The sequence below is a fragment of the Artemia franciscana genome, unplaced genomic scaffold (genome assembly GCF_032884065.1).
Source record: "Artemia franciscana unplaced genomic scaffold, ASM3288406v1 Scaffold_509, whole genome shotgun sequence".
Classification (NCBI taxonomy): domain Eukaryota; kingdom Metazoa; phylum Arthropoda; class Branchiopoda; order Anostraca; family Artemiidae; genus Artemia; species Artemia franciscana.
The window spans coordinates 286,143-305,926 of record NW_027065491.1 but is presented as its reverse complement, the minus strand read 5'-3'; the positions used below and the strand labels follow the sequence as shown (position 1 = coordinate 305,926).

The 19,784-nt window shown below is 35.0% G+C and overlaps 1 long non-coding RNA gene across 6 annotated transcripts in view; it reads left to right on the top strand.

The window, feature by feature from the left end:
• The window catches only part of LOC136043370 (uncharacterized), a 156,308-nt gene that overhangs the window by 118,345 nt on the left and 18,179 nt on the right, over positions 1 to 19,784 (top strand). For all 6 annotated transcript variants that reach the window (XR_010621597.1, XR_010621596.1, XR_010621593.1 and 3 more), the window contains exon 6: positions 2,816 to 3,035. This is a non-coding gene — a long non-coding RNA (uncharacterized LOC136043370). The remainder of the gene's footprint in view (positions 1 to 2,815; positions 3,036 to 19,784) is intronic.

Here is a 19,784-nt window from a genome sequence, read left to right as displayed (position 1 = left end):
TAACGTCCTACCTCGCAGCAGTCCTATTGATTTCTTGCGGCATATTTTGATAATTTATTGGATAAGGCTCAGAACGATCGATATTCTACCAAATTTTTAACTTATATATTATTAGATTATATATTAATTTATAGATTAATTATAGATTATCAAAGATTTTGTTATAACTAACTCTCAGTACAGATCGACTAAGCTAAATAATAACCAAGACTCTAAAGGACAGAACTTCGATAACAATATACAGATTAAGTGAATCAGCTTTTTGTCCTGATCGAAACAAAAAATTCTACTGAAAGTACAGAGAAATATTATAGCTTAAAACAAATATTAATTCAAGAGAATGCATCTAGTTATGTATTTGATCAGGACCAGGTGCTCCTGGCCTTATTTTCTTTATAGCAGTCTCTAGTTTAGCAATAGTGAACGGTTCTATTTGACACCCTAGGTCATTTCTTATAAAATTATATAGGAAGATTTTCATTTTATCATCTGGAGCTTTGAACACCATGTCATCATTTTTTAGGAGAATATGAATTTTGGGGGGATTTTCGTTGGCCTGTATCAATTTTGAAATTTCGCCATATATCTTCAACATTTATATTATTTGAACATTTTCCTTCAATTAATTCGTTCTCTTGTTTTTTGGAGTATAGTTTTTTTTAATGCAGCATCCCTATTCATTTTTATTTCGTTATTTATTGTTGAAATTCTTGCATATTGATTTCTCTTTTTTCTTGTCCAATCAAGCTTTTTCACATTTTGCATTCCAACCAGGAATGGAATATTCTTTTTCTTTCCTTGGGCTTAGAGAACCCAAAAATATCTTCAGTAGTCTGCACTAGCTAATCGGTTACTTGTTTATTTAGTAAATCAATGGAATTATCAGTCAATATTTATTGTAGTTTAGATGCTATTGCACTTCGTCAACTAGGCCATTTTTTACTAGAGAAATTCCACATTTTCGTTCTCTGTAATTCAAGGTAATCTATGGATTCCTCTAGTTGCACAATTAATGGAAGGTGGTCAGATTCCACAGCACCAGTTAGTTCAACATGTTGGTCTTGGGCTAATGAATAGGAAACAAGTGATAAATCTAAAGTAGAACACTTACCATTGGTTACATTTAGTCTAGTGCCCAGGTCACATGGTGTAATAAGACAAAGATTACTATCAGGCTCTAAAATATAATCAGCAAATGCAAATGACTGTTGGTCCTGTTGTGATGAAGTGTCCCACATTTTATTATGAAGATTGAAGTCACCCCCTATAAATTTATCATTTTCACAGTAATCATTTACCTTTTAAATTGATTGAGGTCAAAATTCACTGTTGCCCTTTAATAGTAGTTGACAAGAGGTAAGCATTTATTTTCCTCTAGTTTAATATTTATCAGACAAACTTCATTTTTAACTGTAAAGGGCAATTTTACTTCCCTAAAGGATATATATTCTCTAAGCAATGTCAGCAAACCTCCCCATTTTCTCCCTTCTTTATCCCACCTTACAAGATGAAAACCAGCAAATTTTGGTGTTTTCTTTTCATTGGCTACAAGAGTCTCTTGAAGGAGTAACAAATCAGGTTTTGCTCATACAATTAGTGTATTTATTAAAGCAGTTTTAGTTTTCCCCATTCCTTGTGTGTTTATTTGCAAGACCTTCGTGATTTACTCATGTGCTTCTCCTTTGTAAATATTTACCTTTGTCTGGTCTTGTCTCTTAATCAGGTGATTTACGAGCTATTCTGGTCATTATTATATAACATTGATTCTTTTCTGCTTTTATCATTTCTTAGAAACATTTTAGTTGACCCAGGGACCAGGACAAAAACTTTATCTAGGACCCTAGTATAATTTTGAACAACTTTTGTTTTTTCTGATGTTTTTGCAACATATCTATCAGTACCTCACATATATTAGAGAGTAGGGAGGCCACTGAATTAAGACATTTTTCAAATTTGTCCAGTCTAGTACTTTGTTCACTTATGCTAGGGCTTTGCTTGCATTCAATATTATTTTTATTGACCCCAGTATTTTGACTTATTGAGGGAATGGTTGTTTAACTTATTTGGCATAGAGCCTCCTTATAAGTCATATTTTTTGTATATACTACTTTAAGAGCTCCTGTTTGCTCATGATAATGGACACTTTTTTTGTTAGCAGAGTATGGGCCATTGCAATTTGCACACACAAGGAGTTGATTTTCAGGTTTCTTATCTTTCTCAGAGCATTCATTTGAATTATGCTTTGCTTAGCATAGAAGGCATCTTTCACCAGCCCAGCAATTTAGTGCAGTATGACTGAATTTTACGCATTTGTAGCATCTTAAGGCAGGGGGTATATATTAGTTCAAAATGAAACTACTTGGGAAAACAATTTGAAACTACTTGGGGCAAACAAAACTGCACAAGAAGGTCCTTATTAACTTTCACAAGTGATCTGGCATTCCATGATAGTATTTTTAGATTTAAAGTCATTTGTTAGCACACTGATCCCTTATGAAACTGTAGTCAACTGTTGTCAAATTGAGTTTATCCATAAATTCACATATCTTCTCCACTTTTCTGCAATTGGAGCTGAGCCTGTTGAAAGCACTTCAGGGGATAGAGCCAATGCAATCAAGATCTTATTCACTGTGCCTGTTATAGTTTGACGTTTCATCGATTCTATGGTGTCTGTCCATATTCTATTTACACTGGTTCTTTCAGGTTTTACTGCACTACTGTAAACTGCTTGGGCATAACTTCTGTACATAACTTGAGCTCTTTTAAAGCTAACTTGATATTTTTCAGCCACATTCAGAATCTCTTTATTTTTCAGTCTAATTTGACAGGCTGGTGAAGTTGAAGAATGATTTCCAAGACAATTGGCACATTTATACATGTCTTTGTTGGTAGTGACTTGGTTATTCTTAAGATGACATTCTGCTGATGAATGCTTCCCTGCACATCGCAAGCAGATTGGTTGGTTGGCATGGCAGTCCTTTTGGATATGACCATATTTTTGGCACTTAAAACATTGGATCACTCTTCTGTTATAGGTATGAAGTTCCCTATTTCTTCCACAGAACCATATGCTAGAGGGAAGAAGATTTGATTTAAACGTAACTAAAACTGCAAGGCTGTCCTCTAATTTTTTCAATTCTTTGTTAAATCTTTTCTGTCTGATAACTGATAAAACTTCAATGTTTGACCTTATACTTGCAAGAATATCCTCATTTGAGGGATGTAGAGGAACACCTTTCACAATGCCTCGAGTCAGGCTTTCCTGTTTATTCACTTTAACTTTAGTTTCTGCTATTTGACTTATTGTACACAGTTGATAATTGCAAAATGACAATTTTCATAACCTAGGATTTTATAATGGGAATTTTAGGATTGTATGTAACATATCCTCCTTCCCTTCCTAGAATGATGTCCTCATCAGAGTAATTTTCCGTTTTTATAATAGTTTTATCTTGAATTTTTTTTTCCTTTAACTTTGATATTTTTTATTATTGTTTTAAATTCATCCTTATTTTTCTTTCACCGCGGAATGGTTATTTATATACATCTAGTACTACGTTCTTTTGGATTTATTATTTTTATCCTTACAACTTGAACCATGATAATTAAGGTAATATTAATGAAGTGATTGAACATCATAAAGCCTATCCTCCTACACCTTACATAAATATAATAAACTTAAATAAAACTACTGGTTTACACTTTGAATACGAAGTTTCAATAGTTTTTTTTCTCAAGACGTACATATTTTAATTGAAATTGATTTTAATTCAACTATCTTTCCATTTGTTTCAGGGTATTCAAAAATAAAAAAAGCATAAGAGTATGGTTAAATTTACATCAACAATTAAAAACACTTGGCAGTGTTATAATATTCTGCAAAGCACTACTGGCACATTTGTGTTATAATTCTTCGCTAAGTTAGTTTTATAATGTTTTGCAAATCACTACCAGCACTTTTTTGTTATAATTCTTTACTTAGTTTGTCATGTCTCTTTATTTCACTTCCAAGCTGTAGTTTTTCGTTTTCTGTGCATTTCACTTTTAGATTTCGTCAAATAATGTTCGTTCTTATTAAAATGTTGTTACTTCTTCACCTTCCCCTTTCAGCTCATACTATTTTTAATGCGTAAACTGTTCACTAGACTTGTTTAAGTTTGTAATGTTTTAAAAAAAATCTTTATATTATCCAAAAAGTTACTTCAGTTTTTTCTTTGAAAGGCTGTTTGATTCAGAAAGTTATCAAAACCTTTCTTGGATATTTTGATTCTTAAGTTATGACAAAACAGCTTACGTTGATAATTTCTCATATTCTTAATGGCCGATGATGTTGATATTTTGGATTTCTTAATGGCTTGGGTTGCAAATGTTGTCTTTGGTATGCAGAGTTTCGTATATGTGTAGTAGATATCTAGATATCTTGTTTCTTTGAGTTAATCCTTCAGTTGTAACCCAATATTAGTTTGATATCAGTTTCTGTATATTTTTTAGCTGTATACTTTGTCTTCTTAGGTCAACTTGGTCTTCCTGTCTTTGCGTGGATTAAAGGTGATCATTGAAGTAATCATAGTTAGAATTTTCTTCTTTATGACTGGGATTATCGAGGTAGACGATTATCGTCTTCGTTGGTCTTTGTGGGAAGAGAAATATTAGTTGTGTGGTTTTTAGACTTTCTTCGGTGGTTGATAAAGAATGACAAAAGATGTTACTGGTTATTTGATTTTTGACCAAAATGGGTGGTCGGTTGCCAGAGTATGCCCGTTTTCTTTAATAAAAATTTCTTTGTACAATCACCTTCTCAATAAGTAAAATTGCTCATAAAATAGGTAAATTCCTTATTACAAAATTAGAAATAATACCTAATCAGCAATATTTCAAGGATTATTAATTAACTACTAATTATAGCGTTGTGGCTGTGAATACAAGAACACTGTTCTGCAAAATAGCAAACTATTTGGTAAATATTAGAAAACTGATTTTACATGTGTTTTTCTGCCACTTCTTTTATATTATGGATGTATGGCTGCGCCAAAAACACACGAAGAAGCACAATGGATTGTGTCATAGCTGCTCAATCATATATTAGCATTTTTTTACAATAGGGACTGGGTATTGGTGTATACAGAAGACTACCTCTTAACTCTTTTGTACTGCGATATCCTCCCAGTTGTTATGGCTCAGATATCTTTGGAAGCATTGGGGTTGAATTGATGCTTCTCTCGTGCGTTAATTATCTTATGTTTTGCGTTTGTTTTTCGTAGTTTTAAGAGCTTTTCATCGTTCAGCATTAGCAGTGCTTTTATTGCTAATGAAAGGAGAAACACCAGAAATATTGTTGTTATAATATTGTAGCAAGAATTCGTTAAAATAATCCATACTGACTTTTCACATATTTTAATGTTTGGTCCTCAGTAGTGAAGACTGGTATTTGTGAGTCTAATCCCTGCTTTATCTTTGTCAAATGCTTTGTACCTTTAATCCTCTCGATTTCCAGCTAGATGGAGGACTGTTTTCTCACTGTTTATATTTTTGATGGAGGAATAGACTAGATGGAGGAATAGAAATTACTCCGTATATTAAAGGGGCTTTTTCCTCCTCAACACCCTGCTCTTTACGCTAAAGTTTTTTACTGTTTTAAAAAGAAGGTTTGAAATAAAGAGTGAAACTTTTAGTAAATATTTACTATAATTTATTATGATTTTTTATTATACTTAAGTAAATAGCTATATACATATATAATTGAAATATAAATTATAAAATTGTATGGGCAATCGTAAGATTTGAGGCCAGGGATAAGCCAATGAAGTATTAACTTCTACTTTGGTATCTTGAATAAACGGAAAACATGAACAATGCTACTACAGTTCATAAACTGAATTCATTTTATTTTAATATTTTAGGTTTTTTATAACAGAAAAATTTATTATGTTTTTTAATTGTTCCTTGTCCCCAACTTCTTTTATGCACTTTTTGAATAATTTATCTTCCTCTCAATATAATAATTTGTCTAACAACTGATGAAAATATATTTTTTGAAACATATTATTTTGTTACATATTATTTTCTTTTAGATATATCGTCTACCTAGAAAGAATTAACAATTTGTTTTTTGAATGTTTTCATAGCAATAGGTAGTTCTTCATCGAATAAAAACTAATCTATTAGGGCAGCACAGATTTTGTCTTTCATTTGACATTCTTTTATAGTATTTAATGAAAGTGAACTCTCTTTATACTCTTCCTTGATTGGGTTATTGGTTCTTAGCTTTAACTTCTTGTTTTTTTGGGCATATTTTGTCTTTCATGTATTAATTTCTTCGGTTTCACCTACTAAGGGAGTATCGCTGGAAATCTACTCAGGTAGATTTAATGTATTTAATTCGTAATCCAAATCGGGAATTTTTAGGATTCAGCGTGCAAATATGCCCCTCGCCTTTTTATAAGTCTGTAAATATTTGCACGCTTTTTTGGTCTGAATGTAGCTTAAATTTTCTTCCCATTAGATAGTGTTGAAATTTATCCAGGTGGTGAATTAGTGACAATAACTCAAGTTGGGTAGCTGAGTAATTACTTTCTCCGGGGATTAGGGTACGAGATGCGTACGCTATAACGTTTTGTTCCCCGTAAATTATTTGGGAGAAGATTGCCCATATTCCCTTGGTTGAGGCATCCGTTGTGACAGTAAATTGTCCTGTTTATGATAAGATGGGTTCTGAAATAAGTTTTTTTTTTCAAATTATATAAGGAATCTTGAACTTTTTTTCAACCTATGGATTTTTTGTAGTTATCGTCGGTTTTCGTAGTTAGCGAAAACCGCTTTTTGTAGTTAGCGGTTTCGCTACCTGTGTGTAATTTCGTTTGAATTTTTGAAAATAGCCTATTAATCGCAGAATTCCTCTTAAATGTTTAATTGTTTTTTTTGGGGGGGAGGTCTAAGATTTTGACTGATTTCACTTTGTCGGGGTCTGGTGGTATTTTACCTTGTCTTACAACTACTCCTAGAAACTTGATTTTTGTTTGATCAAGATTTATTTCTTCTGGTTTACATTTCAAATTTTCTTCTCTGCATTTTAGAACACTTTGGCTAGGGTTATGAAATGATCCTCTGAATTCTTACCCATACAAATTACGTCATCAACAAAATGACTCAGTTGATTTTTTTTATTGTTTGAAAAAATAGCATTGTGAAAAAGTTCAAACTAGCGTAAAGAGCGAGACGTTGAGGAGGAGACAACCCTTTTCATATACGGAATAATTTCTGTTCATTTTAAGTTTTAATGTCGCTCCTTACTTGGAGTTAAGAAAACTTGTTTTTTAATTTTATCTTAGATACAATGTTTGACATATGTTTATTGATCCATATTCCCTTTCTTATGTGAGTTTTTTAATTACTTATTTTTGGTTATTATTTTATGCTTATTGTTATTTATTTAATCCTATTTGTTCTCTTAGCATCTATTGTGGATCTTTTTTTACCAATCTTTTGGCTGAAGTAAGACTTTGTTTAATATAAAGGTTAATCGATATCACGTTGTGTTGGAGTCGTCTAGGCTTTTATTTGAACCTGTCAGGTTATTACATCTAATTCTGAAAGGAGCTTTTTTTTGCTGAGAACTGAAGCTCGTTTTTGGACCACTAGATATAATTAAAATTAATCAGGATTAATTCTAATATGTTTTTCAATTTGTTCGGTTGCTTATTTCGCTTTTATTCTTATTGCCATATTTGCTTGTTTTGGCTAACGTTTATTTTATTTATGCTAAGTTTCATCTTAATTTTTTTTCCTAGACTTATATTTTCAGTTGCTTTTCGTATCAAAGCGGGACCGATTTATTTTTTGGATTTATGTGTATTTTGTTTCTAAAAAATTTGCTGATTTTACTTTTCTTATTTTTTACGCCCAGTGTATTCAATAGATATTAAACTTTTTTTATGGATCACATACACATGCCTTGGGGATGGTATAATTGAGACGATGTAGGATTCAAGGGTCTTAAGTCGATACAATTATGCATTTCTCACAGGTTTTAGGCGTGTAAGTTTTAAGTAAAAAATAAACCGGGATTTGTTCTTGGCTATGCTATTTGCTTGAACTCTTAAAGACAAAATTGGGATAATGATTTTTGGAAGATCCAATTGATGTCATATTGAGGATAAATTGACCCACGCAACTCTTAGGACAAGAAGCGTGACTTATATATTAATATATAGGGGCCTATATTTTAAATATTATTTACTGATAAAATTAGGGAGAGACAAACGTGTTGCGCCTTTATTGGATAGGAATAATTTTTTTCTGTTAAACAGTTATGCTTGGTTGCGAAAATTGGTTCTTCCTGTTATTTCCACCGAAAATGTGTAAATGCTTGCTGTTCTTCCCATAGTGGGATTAGGGTAAATCTGAGGATTTCTCATTAGGTTGTATGTTTCACAAACTTTTATGTAATTCTTTACTTTTGTTATGGCAAACGTAACGAAAAAGTATTGTTTTAGTTTATGAAAGGTTTTATTGATTCCGAAGTTGCCGCCCATTTCTGAATGGATAAATTCGAATGAAGGGGTTTCTAGACTTTGGCGTAAACCTGGTATTGTGAAAGTTTGATTTCTGTTATTATCATTTGTGATAGTTCCAAACAATGTTTTCTCATGTAAATCATAAAAGAAGTTATCAATTTCTTTCTGAATATTTTCATAGCATTAGGGAGATCCTTATCGTATAAAAAATAATCTACTAGGGCAGCATAGATTTTGTCTTTCCTTTGACATTTTTTATATATTATTTAATGACAATAATAATGAAAGAATAAGGAAAGATATAATAAATAAAGAAAGAAAAAAGAAAAGCAAAAAACACTCACGGAACAACACAAAAAGAGAAAAGTATGTACTATAGGTCGAATACTAGTGATATATATTTAGTTCCGAATGCACGCAAGAGGAAAATCAACAATTCTTTCGCAACACTCTCGGAATTTGGTGGCACATCCATTTTTTCACATATTTCAAACACACCAAATCGCCTAGAAATATAACTGTTTCGTATCCAAATGGGTATGCATAGAAAATATTTACAAAACCGAAAAAATGCTGAACGGATCTATACATGCTCATTTTGAGAAAATAATCGCCACACTTGTATCAGGAAAAATACACGCGGTGCAAAAATTGAATTGTATAGCCGACCCAGTGTTCGTTTATCAAATTGGCCTTTTCCCCTAGCAAGCAACCGGTAGGATTTTCTCAGTTTCTCCTTCAGCGATTTTATAATAAGTGTTCTAGTAGCTTTGACCGAGCTCCCAAATGGGAGACCTAGAAACTTGAGTGAAGAAGATGCAAATACAATAGTAGGTCCAACCTAAATGGCCACATTCGAGGATTGTTGGGAACCCGAACCGAAAACAAGAAGTTCTGTTTTAGAAGTGGCAACTGAGAGTCCGATTCCTTTTAAAGCTGCGCACACACTGTCTAAAGCTTTATGTAACCCTTGCAAGTGATCAGACAGAAGAAGAATATCATCCGCATATGACAAAAGACTTGTATCTACATATGGCGGCAAATAGCGAGAGTTGCCGAACGAATAGCGTTGTTAAAAACCACAGGAACTAGCACTGAACCTTGTTTTACTCCACGATGAACATTAATACGCTTACTCACATGACCTCCTACTCGCACGCGAATTGATGCTTTCCGATACCATGTCCATAGACATGCACAAATAAAAGGGTCCACACCACTTCTTAGTAGAGATAAAAGCCCTTGGGATTGTAAAATCTTATCAAAGTCTTTAGATATGTCAATAGCATAAACGTAAAGATTCTTTTTCGAATGCTTATGACGTTCAAAAATCGCATAAAAAGCTGCGTGTGCATTTTGGACACCAAAATGACACTTTCACGGAACCCAAACTGTTGGTTCCCGTGGTCATACCTATGCCTAATTTCTCCGTATAATATCTTTTCAAATAGTTTTCCTAAAACTGAGCATACAGTAGTTGGTCTACATAAATCACATGATTTTTGATCTTTATTTTTCTCTGGGACACACGTTACAATACATTCACACAACGCATCCGTTACATATTGTTGAGCAACCAATGCCTGGAACAAAATTGCAAGGTGTTCAAATAGTTTAGGGGTTTCATGAATGCGAGGTCCAAATCTTCTTTTGATTTGAATTTCAGCCGAACCATTCGAGAGTTTCCGGAATGTATAGCACTATCGATAAGGCCTGGAATTTTAGAAACGTCGAATTCAGTATTCATTTTAACAATTTCGAAATGTTCAAATTTTAAGAATTTAACGCGAATTTTCAGTGAACTAGGTATCGCTGCAACAGCTGCTACAGCGGACTCTTCATCTGACATATGCACGACAAGCCCATCCCTGCGAGCTGTAATGTGTTTTACCTTGTCCGGACACCCGACCTTGGATTCTACGCTTTTAATCCTTTGGAAATGCTCATCAATACAAGAGGGATAGTTTCGGGCTGAAGAGTTGGCTTGAGGAGTGCCTGGATACTGAGTTTGAACTGTGGTTTCCTGTGTTCGCACCAGAAAGTTAATTTTTTCATAATCATTAAGGCCTGAAGTTACGATCATACTTGAGTGGTTAGGACTGGAAGTTACATCAGATGGTTCTACTATCACCACAAGTGGCAACTTAATACCACGCTCTACCCGACTACTGATCAAATTCAAAAAAGTAGCAACAGGACGCGTACCTCTGCGTATATCAAGGACGTCAAGTTCCAAAGCAGTTTTGCACACTTCAATCGCATGTTTGATTGCCTCTTTCCCAAAAACTTTGCGGCAATTTTTATCACTGTGTATTTGTCCATCGTTATTTGCGGCTGTAAATAGTCCCCAGCAGATTAAGGATATAAAAAATCCAGCCGGTACTACGGCACATATTTTTCGCTATCGCTCCCTTCTGCACAGTCCATCTCTAACAATACAAGAAAAACGGCTTGGTACTCTAACATTGAATCCGATTTAAATGGATTAATTAAATATTTAAGATATAAATAAGTGTTCTGAACTAGGACTTTAGAAGACAAAACATTTAATCCATATTAAAAGTTCTTTAAATTATCGCTTAATTAAAGTCCAGAGATGGTTGTTCGACCGGTTATGTATTGGTGCCGTCACACAGTAAATTATATAGGTTACCTATAATTCTTTGCCAAAGATTGTAAAATCTGACCCACCCGGATTAAAAACACTTACAAAGCTTACTGGTTTGTTAATGGAATATTCAATCTAACACAGGTGTATTCACTTTGAACTCTGAATCAAAAATCAAAGACAGTGGACTGTCTTTCTATTCTTCCTTGATTGGGTTATTGGTTTTTAGCTTTACTTTTTGTTTTTTGGGGCATATTTTGTCTTTAATTCATTAATTTCTTCGGTTTCGCCTTCTAAGGGAATATCGTCTGGAAATCTACTCAGGTAGTCGCAAGAGGTGCTACGTTTTCCCTTAAGGTATTCAAATTTGTAATTTAAATCTTGAATTTTTAGGATCCAGCGTACAAGTACGCCCGTCGGCTTTTTTAAAGTCTGTAAATATTGCACGCTTTTATGGTCTGAATGCAGCTTAAATTTTCTTCCCATTAGATTGTGTCGAAATTTATCCAGGTGGTGAATTTTTGACAATAATTCAAGTTGGGTAGCTGAGTAATGGCTTTTTCCGGGGCTAGGGTACAAAATGCGTACGCTATAACATTTTCCTACTCGTTTTTTATTTGGGAGAGGATTGCCCCTATTCCCTTGGTTGAAGCGTCCGTTGTGACAATAAATTGGCCTGTTTGGAAGTCTGGTAATGATAAGATGGGCTCTGAAATGAACACTTTTTTCAGATAGTCTAAGGAATCTTGAGCATTTTTCTGACCAATTAATTTTTGTGGGTGTCCTCCAGTAAGGAAAGTTAAAGGTTTCGCTACTTGTGCGTAATTTCGTATAAATGTTCGAAATTAATCACAGAATTCTTCTTAAATGTGTAATGGTTTTGGGAGGGGTCCAAGAATTTTTGACTGATTTTACTTTCTCACGGTCTGGTGATATTTGACCTTGTTTTACAACTACTTCTAGAAGTCTGATTTTTGTTTGAAGAAGATTTACTTTTTCTGGTCTATATTTCATATTTTCTGCTCTAAATTTTTCGAATGCTTTGGCTAGGATATTATTTCATTTCTTTCGAGCCCCTGGAGTTTATGTAATAGTCATTCCTTGTGCTTGTATGTAATACGATAAGACTGTGTATCCACTGGTAGTCTTGTAGTCTGGATTGCATGTTCTGGCTACGATGCATGTCTGGCTACGATGCTTTCCTATGCCACTTGGATTTTTTTTAATCTGCTTTATTTAAATTATTGTTTTTTTATGTTTATTGTCTACTGTCCTCTGGTTTTCTTGAAAATACAGTTGCAGGGCGTAGTGCAAATATTCTCATCGTTGGATTTGTTCTAGATCCGTCTATAGAGATACTCGGCTCCATCTGACTCGGTAAAGCTTCCCCCATCCCTTTAGAAAATATTGGATGTTGGGAGTGGAACACTTGACTGTCGCCAACGACTTTAAGCAGCCAGATGTTGGCCATTCTCCTTTTATAAGGTTCCTGTAAGAACTGCAAAAGAAATACATGTTTAGACACTTCTTGCAAAACACAGTATGGACCTATATATTGGAAACTATCGTTGGATTTGTTCTAGATCCGTCTATAGAGATACTCGGCTCCATCTGACTCGGTAAAGCTTCCCCCATCCCTTTAGAAAATATTGGATGTTGGGAGTGGAACACTTGACTGTCGCCAACGACTTTAAGCAGCCAGATGTTGGCCATTCTCCTTTTATAAGGTTCCTGTAAGAACTGCAAAAGAAATACATGTTTAGACACTTCTTGCAAAACACAGTATGGACCTATATATTGGAAACTAACGCCTTTTGGGGCACTAGGTTTAATTGCGTCATCTTTGATGAAGACTATGATTTCAATAGATAATAAAAAGACCGTGGTGCAACCTTTATTAAACTGTTCTGCTTGTCTTCCTTGTTCTTGCCAGAGGACTTCACTGGAAATAGGATATGTAGTGAAAGTTTCCTTTAAAAGCTAGACTTCGTAGTCTTCGTCATCTTGATAAAGCTAGAGTCGAGGTCGTGAGATCTGCATATCGAGGAGACTAATAGGTTCATCAGCAATTGCTAAGGCATAGGAAGAGAACCCTCTTGGATGATTGATCAAACTGTTCAAAATGAATTGACATAGATGAATAAATTCACTCCAAGATCCTGAAGTTACATCAAAATATTAACAAATTAGACGTTTGCAGAGTTTGACCTTATTCTCTGCTGCTCCATTCGTGGAAGGAGCCCGAGGACAGGTGAAGATTTTCTTCACCTTCAAGAAACTCATGAGGCGTTTAAAAAGACTTGAGCCGAAGGCCGTGTGACAATCTTCCAATAGAAAACGAAACAACCCAAAATAAGAAATAATGCAACACAGTAAAAATTTACAAATAGTCTCTGCAGCAAAATCAGGTACAGGTTCTAACACAACTAAGTAAGTACGGACATCTACGCAGACAACGACATATTTGTTGCCTCCAGACAAAGGCAAAGGACCTAAAGTGTCCAAACAGAATGTTATAAAACTTTTTTCAGCGGAGACATTCTTTTGTAGCTCGAGCAAAACTTTTCGGGTGATATTTCTGCGCATGCAAATATGGCAATTCTGAGTCTCATTCTTCATATGTGTCGACATCTTGTCGAAATAGCAGAAATTTCGCAGTTTGACTAAGCTTCTCTCCGCGTAATGGTGGGCGGCCATGAGGACTTGTGAATGCGACAGTTATAATACACCAGAAATCAGGCACCTAGGAATCATTAGTTGCAAAATTTGCGCATTTGATTTTCTGCCTTCCTCTGGTGACGGCATCCAATAAAAGATCCTTTCCTAAAGATGACCTGTCAACATCCTTCTACAGCCATGGTACAATGTTCCACTTTTCCTGTAACTTTTCAAGCTTTTCTGGATTTATTTGTGGATCTGTAAATAAACATTCATTTCCTTTCATATCATTCAATTCCTCATTTGTTTCCGAAACATCAGTATAATCAGGCTGGTTTTGGAGACTAGAAGCCTCTCCTAAGGAGTCATGGTCCTGCAGACTATTTTTAATAAGGCTATTTTTGCAGTTTCTGTCTTCGGTAAATCTCAACCTGGCGTCCCGGTCTTCCTGTCTTTGCAGGGCATCCCCATCTGTGCTACTAAATCCAAATTTTGCGTAATTATTTGTCCCGTGCTGAAGCATTAAGCTTATTTGGCGCTAATTCTACGTTGTTCATCTGGTACTTCCTAATCTGTTGAAATTCCAAATCTAGAAAGTCCGAACTTTCTTTAGCCGAAGTTGAATTCATTGTCGTTGATTCTGTCTGTACTTTCACTACCAAAATTCTGCTTCCTCATCCGTGAGTGAGAAAGGTCGAGTTTGAAGAAGCGTGTCGTCTGGTGGTCGGCTTAATACATTAACTGAGTTGAGCTTCCCGTTAATGTAGAGCTAATTTGTGTTTCTGTCGGAGTCGACATCTGTTTCAAGTGATACAGTTTCAGGTCGACATCTCTTGACGTCTGCATGTAAGTGATGGCTTTGCAGTCCGTCAGAATATAAGTTTCTCGTCCAAAAATCTCGTAAGAAAATCTCTTTAATCCAGCAACAATTGCGAAAAGTTCTCTAGAGAAGTTGCATGATCGACTAATCGCTAGACTGTCTACTCTTGAGTGTGTTGCAATCAGTTGCCATCTGTTGTCGTTGCCCTTCTGTAACAAAGCGCTGACAGATACGTCCTTGCCGCTGTCGGTAATGATGTAGTATGGTCTACCGTCATAGTAAGGAAACTTCAAGAAGACTTATTTAGAGATGTCTTCCTTCAAAAGATTAAAACAGGATTGCTTCTCTTCTTCCCATTTTGTGTCCTTGCGGAGCAGCCGCGTTAAAGAGGACGTCAGGTTAGCATAGTTCAGGGAAAATCTTGGGTAAATCCAGTGAGCCCGAGAAAACTGCAAAGTTCCTTTATGTTTTGTGGTGGCTTCAACTGTACCCTTTCTCTGATTTTGCTCTCCTGTGAACAGACATTTTCCTAAGAACAGACATTCCTACGGTCTGGTGCAGACACCACGATAACTATTTTAACCCCTCATCCTTCCGCGACCTCCACCAATCTGTTGTTGTAACCGATTGGAATTGTGACCTCTCTGACCTTCAAATATACCATCATAATTATCTCGCAAAGAGGAATACAAAGCGGAATCGGAACGACCACCACTAAACTGCGATCCTCAATGCGAGTTAAAAGCACCGCAGTAAAAAATCACCATTTTTATTTGGGTCGCTTCTAACAAAATTTTTATTTTGCTCATAATTAAGCCCTGAATTAAATCAACCTTTAAAATATGGAGTAGAACTACCTCTTCGATCAAAATGACCTCTAGGGCTTGAATAATTATAACTATCTCTGGGACTTCTTTCATAGTACCTCCCAGGACTCTGTGAATGCGATCCCCGTGGCCCTTGATAATTTCTAGACTGAAAAAAGGTATTTCCCGTATTTGATTCCCGCAATATCGGGCATGGACCCTGCTGGTAAGAATTGTATTGATTTGAAAATTTATTACCACGGAAAGCCCTTCCTGCTTGCCTGTGAGGAGTTCTGTTTCTACTAATATTTATTTCTGCGACCTCTGCCGTAAGATGTTCAAATTGGTCCATTTGGTTGTTAGATCTAAGGGGAGATTTTACTGATTCGATAGCATGGGTGATCTCAAGTGCTTCGTCTTAATTTTTATAGTCGTCTTGTCTTAACCTAACCGCTTCTTGGAGATCGCTCCGCAACCCCGTCTCAAACGCTTGCAGAATAATTGAGTTTACTAAGGCATATGCATCTACACTTTTTGAGTTGTTTAATCCTTCTGCTTTACAATAATCTTTTTCTCATCTCATCACTTTTAATCTCATATAAAATTGAAAGACAGTTTCCTCTGGTTTTTGCTTCATTTCTGCTTTTGCCCGCAGACATTGCCGAGGTGTATTTCTAACGCCTACATTTCTTAATAGTTGTTCGCATAGGTCGTTGAGAGTAAAAGTATTTCCCGACTCAATAATTTCGTCTATATATCGCTGGAAAATTTCTCTGCAAGTGTTTGACGCCATGACTAAAGTATATTCATCGTTCTATTTTGGAGTAACCTTCATGATTTAAGTTGTCTTATCCATGCTTTTACTTCAGATGGTTTTTTTAAACTTTAAATGTGCGAAAAAGTCTACCATATGATGGGATATTTGAGAGGGGACTTTTTGATAGGCTATTTGAGAATTATCTGGGGTATTTGCAGGGTTATGATTACTTGAATTTTCAGTAGACATCGTAAATCTTTAAAGTAAACAATGAAATTTATTAGGAGACAGATATGCTATATTAATTTAAGTATGAGTGACTAAAAATCTATTGATGTTACAGACAGTAAAGATAATGTGAAAATGAGATATGATGAGCTAAGGATAATTTGATGAGGCTAAATTCATGAATTGATGAAATTTTTTGTCATACCTGATGAAACTAGTACGTTAGTCTAGAGACAAAAAAATGCTATCTTATAGATAGGAATATGGGATTCTGCTCTGTTAAAACTGAGCTGACCCGGGTGAGGAAAAAAAAATTGTAGGGGAAAAATGAAATGAAAAAATATATAGAAAACAGCTAGAATACCACCATAGAGAAGAAAAGAACACTGATAGCCACCACATTGTAAGGGGCCACCCTTATGGGGTGGGTAAGTGACTACTGATTCTTTGAATATGGTAGCGCATCACCAGTAGCCGCTATGCGTATAGGTTCACTTTTCTGTCTACTATGGCAACAGTTTATCTGTTTCCTAAGACCTATTTCAAACTCACGATCCCTCCAAACAAGGAATTTTACTTTGAGAAGAATGCAAAAAACAGGTAAAAGAAATATGAAGTGAAAAGAATTCGAATTTGAGAGTTCCTCGTGCCTGATGCAATGTCGTGACTTGGGTGAAGAAGTATACATCTGGAAACGAAAAACTTGCGTTAAATCTTGTAGATTCACACAACAGGCTGTCCCTCATGTTATAGAAATGCTACCATCCAAAGAAAGTATGGTAGTCAATTAGGAAAACAGATAAGCCAAATCAGATTAGCATGGTTGTTATCTCTATCTGTCGTAACCATTGTGAACAAGATCACCCCGAATATTGTTCTTAAATTCGCTTTTAAGGGGAGTCCTCTTCGATCTGGTTTTGTGATAAATTAGAGATTTGAGTTTGACTGTTGGGGTAAAGGTTACTGGTCAACGGTCGAGGAAAATAACATTAGTAAATGAGAGCAGATAAATAAGAGGGGTGAATAAAGATATGAGGACGGCATCCTGTCGTAAAGAGATAAGGCACTAAATAAATAAAAGAAAGGGACTTCTCGGATGTTTATTTACCAATATGCCCTAAACCTAGTCTTGAGAAAAGAAAAAAAAAATCAGAATTAAACGTAAATTATTGAAAATTTTATTATTTTCTAAAATGTAGACTTTTGTCTTTGTGTAATTCTTAAGTATTTCATTAGGCTACAGAAGAAGTAGATATAGAAACTTAAAAATGACTTCCAAGAAGATATTTTTTGCCCTAATTTTTTGTCCTAGAAGCTTTTCTTACCTGTGCTAGATCGCTAGCCTTATGATATCTCAATATTCCTTGTAGTGGGGTTTCTCTCCTAACTGAACTCGAACAATTGAGACGCAGGGGTAAGATCTCCCTTTTTAGTGCAGAAAAATGTTACTGAAATTTGTTTGAAACTTTTTTAAAAGTAAACTGATTTATTTTGTTTTTCATAAAATTGTATATAGGAATTTATAAGTGTAAATCAGCTATCGTGAAGGGGGGACTTTGTGTCATTTTGTGCTTGGGGGGATAGATGCTTTAGAAGTATTTTTTAATGACGAAGAATTTTTTAATGACGAAGAATTTGGAGAGTTTTCACTGATTGCCTCGGATTACGGGAGATCAGAAGTCATAGAGAATGTCCATAAAAATTCACATATTCTTCTTCCATTCAAAGTTCTCGATTGGAAGAAGTTGCGATATTATAATGCCTTTGTAACAACAGGTATTTGAGACTCTCGAGATGTAGCAGTAATTGCTAGAGTTATTCAACGCTGATAATTCATCATTTAGTTTAAGAGAAAATGCCTCGTTGTTTTTTAGGTCCTCTTGTTATTGTTTTTTTCTTAAAGGTGACTCGATTATTGTTAAGCAGAAGTTCCTCTTCCATAAGAAGGCTATTGAAATTAGAGAGCTAACATCTTCACTTTGTATTAAAAGTTGTTAACACTCTGTATTAACACTTTTTATCAACAGTTCAAGGAAAGTTAACATCAAAAGTAGTCATTTCCCATTTTATTTATTTCCCATGTGTTCCCATTTGATTCATTCACTAACTCTCAATTGTGCTTGTATAATGCCTCCCGAAAAATCCCCCTTCCCCCAGAAAATATATCCCCTGAAAATATCCATCTGCGGAAATTATTCCCCAAAAGTCGCTTTTGGTATTTTTTCCATCAAACATTTCATCAAAAGTTTCTATTTGTGTTGTAGTCCCACAAACCATGCAAATGAAAAATAACTGATCTGCAATTATGTTTCCAGTAAGGAATTTCTAACGAATATTCGGGGTTTCACTCGAAGGTAAGAGGTTTGCAAAGGTGTTTTTATTGGTTGATTTTGATTTTGGTTTTTTCAAGTGGTTGATCTATAATTTTAGAATCATTTATTGGATCCTAGTTGCTATTTGTTGTAATATGTAGGCCTATTCCTACACATTCTGGTAAAATTACACTCTCTGTAGGCCTAACTACATCCTGATTATGCCGAAGGTCAGTTAATCTATGCTTTTGGATTCCATGAGAAAATTTCACTTTTCCTAAAGGCATTTATACATATCTCTGAGGTCATTGTCTTCCTAAGGATATATGTATGATGTTGACAAAAAGATATCTTCTAGACCCCTTTCATCGGACAAATTATTGATAATGTTAATTCTATTGCCATGTTCATTCACGTGTCCTTTCTCCAAAGGTTTACGTGTCTCTTTCAATTGTTCTTAAGGGGCTTAAATATACTTAGGTCCAAGGACTGCAAAAGGTGGGTAGCATTTTTTAATATGCACAAGAGCTTAATGTTCGTTTCTTTTGTAAATTCTGATGATTTCAAGGATGTATGACTTGTGGCCATCATAGTCAAAACGACCTTTTCCAAACCCTTTTTAGGCCCCTTATTGGCTTTCACCAATAAAACAATAAAAAAAAATTAAACACCAGAGCGTGAAGTTTTTGGAGGGCTTCCGGGGTCATACTTTATCGTATAGATTCCCTAGACAGCGTACCTAAGACCAAAGGAATGATACCTGGTGTCTGGATACATAAGCAAAGACGAAATTTAAAGAAATTGCATTCATTTCGGTACTTACTGATCTTAATGAATCTTACTGATCTTATGAGATCAGTACTGATCTCAGTACTTATGAGTTATATTACTGAATCCTAATGATCTTACTGATCTAATGGTGACCAGATCTTAATGAAATTTGATATTTAGAAGGATCTTGTGCTTTAGATCTCTAATTATAAATCCCAACCATATTCGATGGCATTGGGAGGGGAGTTGGAGGGGGAAACCGAAATTCATGGAAAAGTGAAAATCCAGGTATCTTACGATTGGGTGATCAG